Below are 10,273 nucleotides of genomic sequence, written 5' to 3'. Positions count from 1 at the left end.
TCATCTTCTGAGTAATATACACACATATATACATACATTCATATATATAAACATACATTCATACACACACATATATATACTAGTATTATATATATATATATATATATATATATATATGGTCACCCTACAAGTACTGACCACACCCAATAAAAACTCTCCAAAAACATACCTGACTTTTCCTTCCGACGAAATCAAACAACAGAAGTAGCCGATATTTTCTGCGTCAGCGTAGTAACTATTCACTCGAACTATCGGTATGGATAGCCTGATAGTCACTATAATAGTAAAAGCGGCAAGTAGCTACTCGGCCTATTCATGCAATACTTGTAGCATCTCGTTGGCTTGCAATTGGGGCATGCCATACCCAAATGTCGTACAGCTAATATTAGAATACTTTAGATGCATATTTCAGTGAATATTTCCGGTTAGGTGTTTCTTTTTCTATGTCCAATGTCCTTATATTTAACAAGTTCTTTGTTTTCTTGTCTCTTGGCTGGGCCTTATGCCAGCGCATTACCACAGCGCCCCTTAAGAGAGGGAAGCTGCAAGAACCTGGAGATATAAAGGCTAGAAGAGAATTCCTAAGCCTTATTCTCTTCTCTCTCTCTCTCTCTCACTTTGAGCTTTTTAAAAATAATTTCTTCTTGTAGTTGGCAGCCATTTTGTAACTCAGGTCATTGAACCGTTGAACCACCGTATCAGAGAGAGATTACCACCTTCAATCTCATTTATATATATATATATATATATATATATATATATATATATATATATATATATATATACACTTTGGATAAATCAACAAAAAATGGGTGGGGAGCGAGACTATGTAGCAATCCTTTATCAGTTGAGCACTAAAAAAGCAAAAAATTATCATCAGGATAACAATCCCACCCGAGGCTAAAACGGATCGAGTTCTTGCACCTGTTACAGGCTCTTCAAAAGGCACTTCTCTTCTTTTAGAACTGAGCTGAAAATGAAAATTCTTGCCTCTGTCATAGGCTCTTGATAAAGGCCAACTTCGTCTACAAGACCTTGGAACTGGGCTGAAAATAGTAGACCACTTGTCTTTGCCACAAGTTCATGAAAAGACACTTATAGTAGACCTGACAGCTGGGCTGAAGCTGATAGACTTGTTGCCTTTGTCATTTGTCCTTCTTAAACTTGAGAGGTGGGATTGGCGTTGCCAGACAGAGTTCTGGCATTGTTTAGGGCCTCTCAGAACAGCTGTTCATTTCAGTGGGTTCAACTGGAATGAAACTGATAGATATCTTCTGAGAAATGGAGTAATTTTCAGTTCTTAAGACATCTTTGAATTCTTTATGGAAGTATAGTCTCCTTTCATTTATTCAGGCTTAAAAGATTAACTTAATTCGGCTTCTGAAGAGATTCACTACAGGTTTAAGATACCTACTGGTGTCTCTGAGCTACGTGATGCCTGACAGGTAAGTTCGTCTAACACACGCGCAGTGAAAACACACATGTGAGACTTTACACACACCTATATTTTCGTTGAAGAAAAATCGATGGAAGAAGAATGAGAGATGGAGAAATAAATGAAGAACATAAAGAAAGTGACTAGAAAATAGAAAATAGATACAGAACTGGTAGGTACAGAAGGTAAGAGATAGACATGCCAAGGAAGCCCATAATTAACTAACAAAACAGTAATATTTGCTTTCTCAAATGGATGAATGATGTTTCATCTTCTGAGACAGCGTTTTTCATCGAGTATTCAATGCAGAAACGCTTAGGAAAGACAAGTCATGCGAGGATGAATGATCAAGAGTCAAGTCATAAAATTCGTGAGGGACGAATAATATGTTTATCTGCTTCCTACACATAAAACTTCCTTCGTCATCCTAGCTTGCAAATTTTGACGCTGCCAGGCTTCGTGCGTCTGGCAGAGGTGTGTCATTGTCTTCTGTTGTTCCGCTGACAGAAACTTATCGCTATCTCCATTATCTGGATTTGGCCACGAACAAATATTAACATTATTAGCATCTATAACTTCTTTAATATATGGCTATGATGTTATGCAGTATATCAAGCCGTTATAGTAATTTGGCTGGCTCGAGAGAGAGAGAGAGAGAGAGAGAGAGAGAGAGAGAGAGAGAGAGAGAGAGAGAGAGAGAGAGAGAGTTCCTCTTCCATATGATTAATTTTGTATTTATGTGTCTTTTCATACAATTTCCAAGACATCCTGAATTTTAGGAAGGACGATAAAACCAAATTAACCTCAGGTAATTCGAAGCCCCAGTCAAGTAATTTGGTTTTGGATTAAGCTGGCCTTATGCCAGCGCGAGCAACACTGCTTCGAAGACTGTAAAAAAGTCAAGGATGTATTTTTGTTGTTTATTAATGTTAGTTATTACCGGACCACCAAAATATATTAATCATAGTGGATAGAATCAATACGATTTGAAAGAAAAGTACTACATTAAGGAACATAAATCAGGTGAAAGCAGTTAATATTCAATTTATGAACTCTTCTACTAACGAGTGTTTGAATGTATGAGCGATAATAATGATGCAATCAAAACAAATAATTAACTACGAATATTTTTTCCGGGAAGTTAACCATCTCGTGAAGGTCCGGAGGCCATAGACCAAAGACAGACTCGTAACAGACCAAGTTCTCGGGCAGAAACATCTATACTTCCATGGATGTTGGGGGCGGGGGTGGGGGGTAGGCAATGCAAATCATAGATTCCTGCTGGTAAAGACGACATCCTGTTTCCTAGACATGTGAATGACCCTGTTGTCGAAATCTGGTAGTAAGTCGATGGCCTTTCCCTCTGGTGGATTGATCGTGAAGTTCTGCATGACGGTGGCTGTGAATATCATCAGTTCCATGCGCGCGAGAGACTCTCCCACGCACGATCTCTTGCCTGGAAGGTGGAATGGAATTCCATGAGAATGGCGAGTTTTTTTGTTTGGTAAATGGAGATGATAAACTACATGAATTATGAGTTTTTTTTGTCTGGAAAGTGGTATTAAATTCCGTGTGAATACTGAATGATGGAAACTAGACTCAACCTGTTTGTGAATGGAAATATAATTCATGGGATTATAGCTTTTTCTTTTTGTTCCCGTGAGAGAGAGAGAGAGAGAGAAGAGAGAGAAGAGAGAGAGAGAGAGAGAGAGAGAGAGAGAGAAGTAGTGAAAGAATGATGAAGGCCTCTGGATCTCGGAATAACCTACACAGGGATGATAATGATGAATGTATAAACAGCTTATCGACATTTTGAAAATGATTTCCTCTTAGGGAATTTGGTTAATAACTTCCTCTACACTGTTACGTCATTATACCTTGCTTCTGCCACACTTGTAACCAGTCATGGATTACATTGTGCCTTCGAAGAGCCCTTGCAACGTTGTTCATTTGACGGCATACACGCTCAGGCGGCCTACACATATACATCTGTACACGCATGCAAAGAAACATAAATGAGAATTCCTCTTTCGCCATCAGCGAAAATAAAGTACCTCGCTATTTACCTGTGCCAAAGGGCAGGTAACCTTCCTTTCTCATGACGAACTTTCCTTCTGGACTAAGCCAGCGTTCAGGGAGGAACAAATCAGGCTGGTCCCAGTACCTGGGATCGAAGTGGATAGACGCTGTTACTGAGGTGACCATACTTCCCTACGGGAAAAATAAAGAAGAATTCGAACCATGTTACAATTATCAAAACATGTGTATGAACTTCAGTTATTGACTTGAAATTCAAGCTTCCGTTAAAATGAGAGAAGGCTATCTCCCTTACTTCTGTTACGGGCTGCTGAAAAGCAAGAGCCTGTGCCAGCACAAGGCTGGTTTCATCTAATTCCTACTACAACTACTACTACTTGCCTTTAAGCAAGGGTGAACAAATCAGACTTTTGTAAATGGTATATATTATGTTGCTGAAAATAATTCTTACCTTCGGGATCTTATATCCAGCTAGAACCATGTCCCTGTCTGGGCAGTGAGGTAGGCCTACGTTGGTGAGACTAGACATGCGAAGGACTTCGTTGATTACGGCCTCAGTGTAGGGAATCCTTGAAGCAGAGGGACGATTCAGTTATCTAGCAACTACGAAACAGATCATGAACGCAAGCCTGTCTCAAGACCGGATTAGCAACTATGAAACAGGTCATGAACACAAGCCTGTCTCAAGACCGGATGAAAGAAAAGCATTGGGTAAGGGTTAACGACTCTTCATTATAAAGGGAAAAAATCTGCAGCGATATGGTACTAATGACAATCGATTAAAAATAGGTAATCAATTCCCAGTTATCATAACGTTTGGTATTTCACAAGACGAGACGTTAGGCCTACACCCCGTCCTTTATCTCTCTCTCTCTCTCTTTATCTTTGTTTTAGTTGTCCGTAAAAGAAAACTATTGTGCCGGATTTGCCTATCCGTCCGTCCGTCCGTCCGTCCACACTTTATTCTGCCAGCCTTCAGATCTAGAAAACTTCTGAGGCTAGAGGGCTGCAATTTGTTACGTTGATCATCCACCCTCAAATCATCATACATACCAAATTCTAGCCCTCTAGTTTTTATTATATTTATGGTTAAAGTTAGCCATGGTCGTGCTTCTGCCAACGCAACAACACAGGCCACCAGGGCCGGCTGAGATTTTCTTGGGCTGCGGCTCATACAGAATTATACCGAGACCGGCGAAAGACAGATCTACATTTTTGGTGGCCGTGATTATAAGCTATACAGAAAAGAAAACTCGATTACACTGAAGAAACTTTTTTTTTCTTTTTCTTTTTTTTTTAGCTACCTGGGTTTGTCCTCCAGCGTCACGAGAGTGCCACTTGGGACGGCACTGTCCAGCTCCTCTTGCAACTTCCGCTGCTTATCCGGATGGGCAGCCAAGTAGAGGAATATCCACTTCATGGTGTTGTAGGTCGTGTCACTGCCGGCAAAGAGCGCGTCGAAGAGCACGGCCCGTAAGTCAGCCTCTGCAGAGTCCAGAAAAAACGTCATCAATAATCAAGCAACATATATACCAACTAATGAACGCAGAAAGTTAAAGCCAATATGTTTTTGACTTTGGTGAGGTGCTGGTCAGATTTGGAAGCCTTAAAATCTAAGATAGGTCTGTGAGAATCACGTGAAAACACAGTAAATTAGCTAGGCCCATGGTGCTGCTGAAATTGATAAACTACCATAGCAGTGAAGTTCGTTTACACTTACCGTTAGGAGACTCATAGGCAGACTCCTTTAAACCAAATAAATTCTTCTCAAAAGGAAGCAATGCTCTATAAAGCTCTTTTTCTTAATGGAGCTGAAGAAGATCGAGAGGGAGACAGAATTAGATGGCGAGATAAAGTTAAGGAAGATATAGAGACAAGAGGTTTTGGTGGAGGATGATGCCTTTAATAGACGCCAGTAGAGGGGGCGCACTAGTCAAAACCGACCCCATAATGTGGGAATAACGGTGGCAAAGAAATATATATATATATATATATATATATATATATATATATATATATATATATATATATATATATATATATATATATATATATATATATATATATATATATGTATATATATATGTATATATATATATTATATATATATATATATACGTGTGCATGTGTTTGTGTGTGAACAGATTAAGCGAAGCAAGGACAATAACAAGGAATAGAAGGACGATAAATATAAAATGGTGAAGATAAACAAAACTGAGGAAACTACCATGACGAACGCCCTCAGCCACTCCCGGATTTTCCTCCCTGTCTTTATCTCCAGGAGGTAGGCGTCGATCAGGTCCTTCGGGTCGTCAGGATTCAGGGACTCTTTGTGCTCTTCGATCATCTCCTGAGGAGGAAAAATTTCCCCTTATAATAAGAAATCGTTAATGAAAAAAATCTATATAGTAAGCATGAGTTATATACATATATATAGTGATAGACATATATATGAGTATCTTTTGAATAAACTGTGCTTCCATTAAGCTCCTTAAACATAAAATTAAACCACCATCTACCTGGAAAAATTCATGGAACTTGTCTACAATTTCGATAAATTTATCCACTTTGAAAAGTGCGCGAAAGACGGATTTCGGCAGAACGGTGCTCGTCCTGGCAGCAATGTCCGACACTATAACGTTGTTGGTCGCAGGAATGGAGTCCGCTATCAGCTGCCGCAAGTATCGGTGCTTGGGACTCTTAATGTCGAAGTGTTTGTCTGGTGATAAAGGTGAAAAACATTAAATTTTGAAGCACCACTTTTTTTCCCCATTATATTTAAGCTGTTTTTCCTTTAAAGATTCGCTCGAGTTTAGGGAAGGATTTTGTGTTAGGACTCAGAATTGCTTATGGTAAGCCTTGACGTGACGCCTTATTCACAAATGTTCCTTTAGAAGAAACTGTACAGATTATTTTTTAGAATAAGACCTTTACCAATAATGACACTGTTTCACGGTTTTAATTATGACAATTTCAAGAAACTTTTAACCTCGGTGGTGCAGGACACTGCTTTTATTTTTAATGGTAAAGCTTATGTGCAGGGTGATGGCATGGCAAAGGCAAGTACTCCTTGGCCAGGTGCTGGCTAATATTTTTATTATTATTATTTCAAGGGGGGTTTGTAGGAAGGGGGTGAAATGTAAAAAATCACTGAAAACAACAGATTTAGTGTCTAATCTATAGTTTTCAAGGTTGCTGAGATGAATAGTGACACTTCTGATGTCCTTCAAGTCAAATTTCAGCTCCCATAGGATGAGGGGGTGAGAAGAGGTAGGAAGAGGGTGACATGAAGAAATAACCGAAAATGACAGAATATAGTATCAAATCCATAGTTTTTGAGGTGGCTGAGATGAACAGTGACACTCCCAATACCTTTGGAATCCAAGTTCAGCCCTGATAGAATAGGAGGGGACCAGTGATTGGGAATGGGAGGGACGTGGGAGACATGTAAATATAACCGAACACTACAGATATTAGTGTTTAATTCATAGTTTTTGAGGTTGCTGAGATGAAAATGATACTCTTAATGCCATTTGAGTCCAAGTTCAACTTGATAAGAAATGGTGGGGGCGGTGGGGGGGGGGAGGCGGGCACGGGGTGGGAAGGTGTAAAAAATGTAAAAATGACAGACATTAGTGCCTAATACATAGTTTTTGAGGTCACTGGATGAACAGATACTCCTGATGTCCATCAAGTCCAAGTTTTCAGCCCCAATAAGAACAGGGGGTGAGAAGTGTGAAATATAAGGTGTCAAAAGTGCTGGACAAGGTGCTGAAACAACTACCTAACAGAACGGGAAGGGGGAGAGTGAAGGAGAGAGAGAGAGAGAGAGAGAGAGTAAGAGGGAGAGGAAGTGAGAGTGGGGGGGTGTAGAAGGAGAGAGAGAGAAAGAGACGTTTATCGGTTGTCATTCAGAGTTTTCCCAGGCAACCCCAGGTTGGTCAACCAGTACATATATATACAAGACTAAAAGAATACTAATTTAATGCTTAATATCATCTGTTTAAAATGTCTAGTCTTCTTCATCTTGTTCAATCATAATCATATCTTCAGTCATATATCAAGTATGTCCTTCTATGGTTTTTAGTAACACTTAACGAACCCAAAGATTGTAGACTTCCTTACTTATCTGCTACCATATAGTGGTTATTTTTCCCTATGGCACCATTTCAGATGTGATACATTTTTTAAAATCTTCTCTTTAAAATGAATGTCGAGTTTAAAGTAGGGCTTATAGTTTTAAGTTAGGCAGCTACGACGTGGAATTGTTTTTAATTCAATATGTCTAGAAAATAGTCGAGTGCAGTCTGTTACGGATAAGGTCTTCCTATCGTAAAAGGCATTTTCCATATTATATTACGAATTACATCATTTCAAACACTATACGAAATAGGCTAATGATTTCCGTACTCGCAGTCATTTTCCAGATGATGTTCATGATGACGAAGTTCAAAGCCTCGGCGATGGGGCGCGCCTGGCCCTCTTGCTCCTTCAGGGCCTCGACGAGAATTTCGGCCTGTTCTTGGACTGGCGTCCACCAGGCGGGACTGGCCCATGCCGAGGTCCCGCAGCTGACGCAGGATGAAACGGCGGTTGGTGTGCCAGATGCCACCGATACTTCCGGAAATACCTGGAAAGAGCGAGAAAAAAAAAAAAAAAAAAAACAAAAAAAAAAAAAAAAAAAAAAAAAAACAATAAAACGTTTGAGGATTAAGGCAGGTTATAGGTAGCGACTCTCCTTAGCGTGGGAGGGTCTGAGGTGACAAACCCCAAGGGAATCGTCAAATATACCCAGATATTCCTGGTTCTAGACGCAAAAGCATTAGACCAGTAGGCCTTCTTCAACTTAGGGCTGTGTCACATAACCTCGTTTTTTTGGCATATTTTGTCATCATGCCCCAGCAGGAGGTCTGAGGTAACGAATTCCGGAATCGTCAAATATGATATTCGTGTTTTAGACGGAAAAGCATTAGACCAGTAGGCCTTCTTCAACTTAGGGCTGTGTTACATAACCTCGTTTTCTGGCATATTTGCACATCTTGCCCCATATCTTGCACAAAGAAGGCAAAACTGCACGTAAAACTTCCCTTGCCCGAAAGATACTTGAATGATTTGCTTAGATGGGACTAAATCTCCCCGCAAAATTCTACTCTATCCCCAAGGTAAACCATCTGAGTAACCACAATAAATGATTTCTATTCTCCAGCAGAAAATAAAATAGCACTCACCATAAGCAGTACCTTCGAAAGTTTGAATATTTCCATGTCAGGTCTGTCGATGTAATCCGGACCGTTGAAAATCTGCTTGACCAAATGGTAGTCGTGAATGAAGACTTGAATTCTGCTTCCGAACTTCCATCTGAAATTGGAGGAAGCAGAGACAGTCGCTGGTGATCGACTCCTTTTGAGTCTTATTGTCGAATGAAAACCTGGTTATAAATGAGGGCCGAGAATAATCTGATGAAATGAAAGATAAGGAAAATTTGGTGAAAGACGCGATGAGGAAACCTGGTTCAGGAAACCTTCTAGAAATTAGTAAAATTTTGAAATATGTTCTGAAGAAAATACGTTGGACAACACCCTTATAAAAATGTAATGTCTTTGCAAAGCTTTAGGACAAAAGAAAGAGAAATCCAAGGAAAAAGAAAAAAAATCAAAAGGGGAAAAACGAAAAACAAGAAGTGTATCTAACTTTCGAAAACTGGAGAGAATAAGAATGAAGAGAAAACAAATGCAGGCAAACAGTTCCAAATCTTGGTGAGTTTCTCCCCTAGAGCCGGAAAGAAATTCACCGAGAAGTGTATAGATCTAGGATGCCTGACTTCCAAATTTTAGGACTCACATGTATAGGTCACCGAACTCCTTCTGGAAGTCCTTCAGGATGTCGTCGATATACTTGCCACTTTGGGGGAAACGTAGAAACGATCACAGGTAAGCCCCATCGTCCTGTTTAAGGAAGCAGCCATGCTCAGGACAACATCTATTACACTAACTAGGTTGCAAATAGTACTGATCAGTAAACTATGTATTACCTAGCCTACTAAACGAGGTTACTATCAGTAAAACTAGTATTACCTACTATAACGGTTACTACATAACCAGTAATTCTAGTACTATCTAGCACTATATGCTAGGTTACTAATAGTACTGAACACTAACACTAACACTAGTACCATCTAGGGCTCTTACTATTCTCTCGATCAACTCAGGTTGCCATGAGGCTTGTTTTCACCTGTTGTTTCTTTCTGTCTGTTTGACTGTCAGTCAGTCAGTGTGACCGGGGTTCCAGGTGAATCTTATGGAACAAGAACACTCGCTGGCATAAGACCATCTTAATGATCTTCACAGTATCACAGCAACAAGAACCCCGAGAATGAATCAAACCGACTAATGAGTTATATCATGATGCGCGACTCACTTCTAAGTCTATAAAGTCATTCCACGTAATTCATTCTTATTTTCTATTTGACTCACCAGGGGGAAGTCCCGGGGGCCTCTTCAGCGCTACCCACAGGAGGACGAGGGAAGTCACCATTAAGAACAGTTCGATGAGCATCTCTGAATCTGAGGCAGTTGCACAGTTTTTAAACTGTAATAGAACCTTTAATATATTACGTAGTACTTATATAATTAATAAATAATATATTGTGGAGCATCATCACAAAAACTATCATCTGTAATACAATTTGTGGATATTCAGGACACGTTGCCACGTGTGACAAGTTACTTCACCACTAAATAATTTACGGATATTTCGGATATGTTGTTTAAACGCATTTACTTAGTTGGATCATCCTGGATA

At 39.7% G+C, this 10,273-nt stretch overlaps 1 pseudogene; it reads right to left on the bottom strand.

Moving 5' to 3' along the window:
• Nucleotides 1–2,341: 2,341 nt before the first annotated feature.
• Nucleotides 2,342–10,049, bottom strand: LOC135226242 (cytochrome P450 2L1-like; annotated as a pseudogene).
• Nucleotides 10,050–10,273: the final 224 nt, after the last annotated feature.

Source organism: Macrobrachium nipponense, chromosome 14 (assembly GCF_015104395.2).
Source record: "Macrobrachium nipponense isolate FS-2020 chromosome 14, ASM1510439v2, whole genome shotgun sequence".
Taxonomy (NCBI): Eukaryota; Metazoa; Arthropoda; class Malacostraca; order Decapoda; family Palaemonidae; genus Macrobrachium; species Macrobrachium nipponense.
This window is presented reverse-complemented; position numbering and strand designations above follow the sequence as displayed.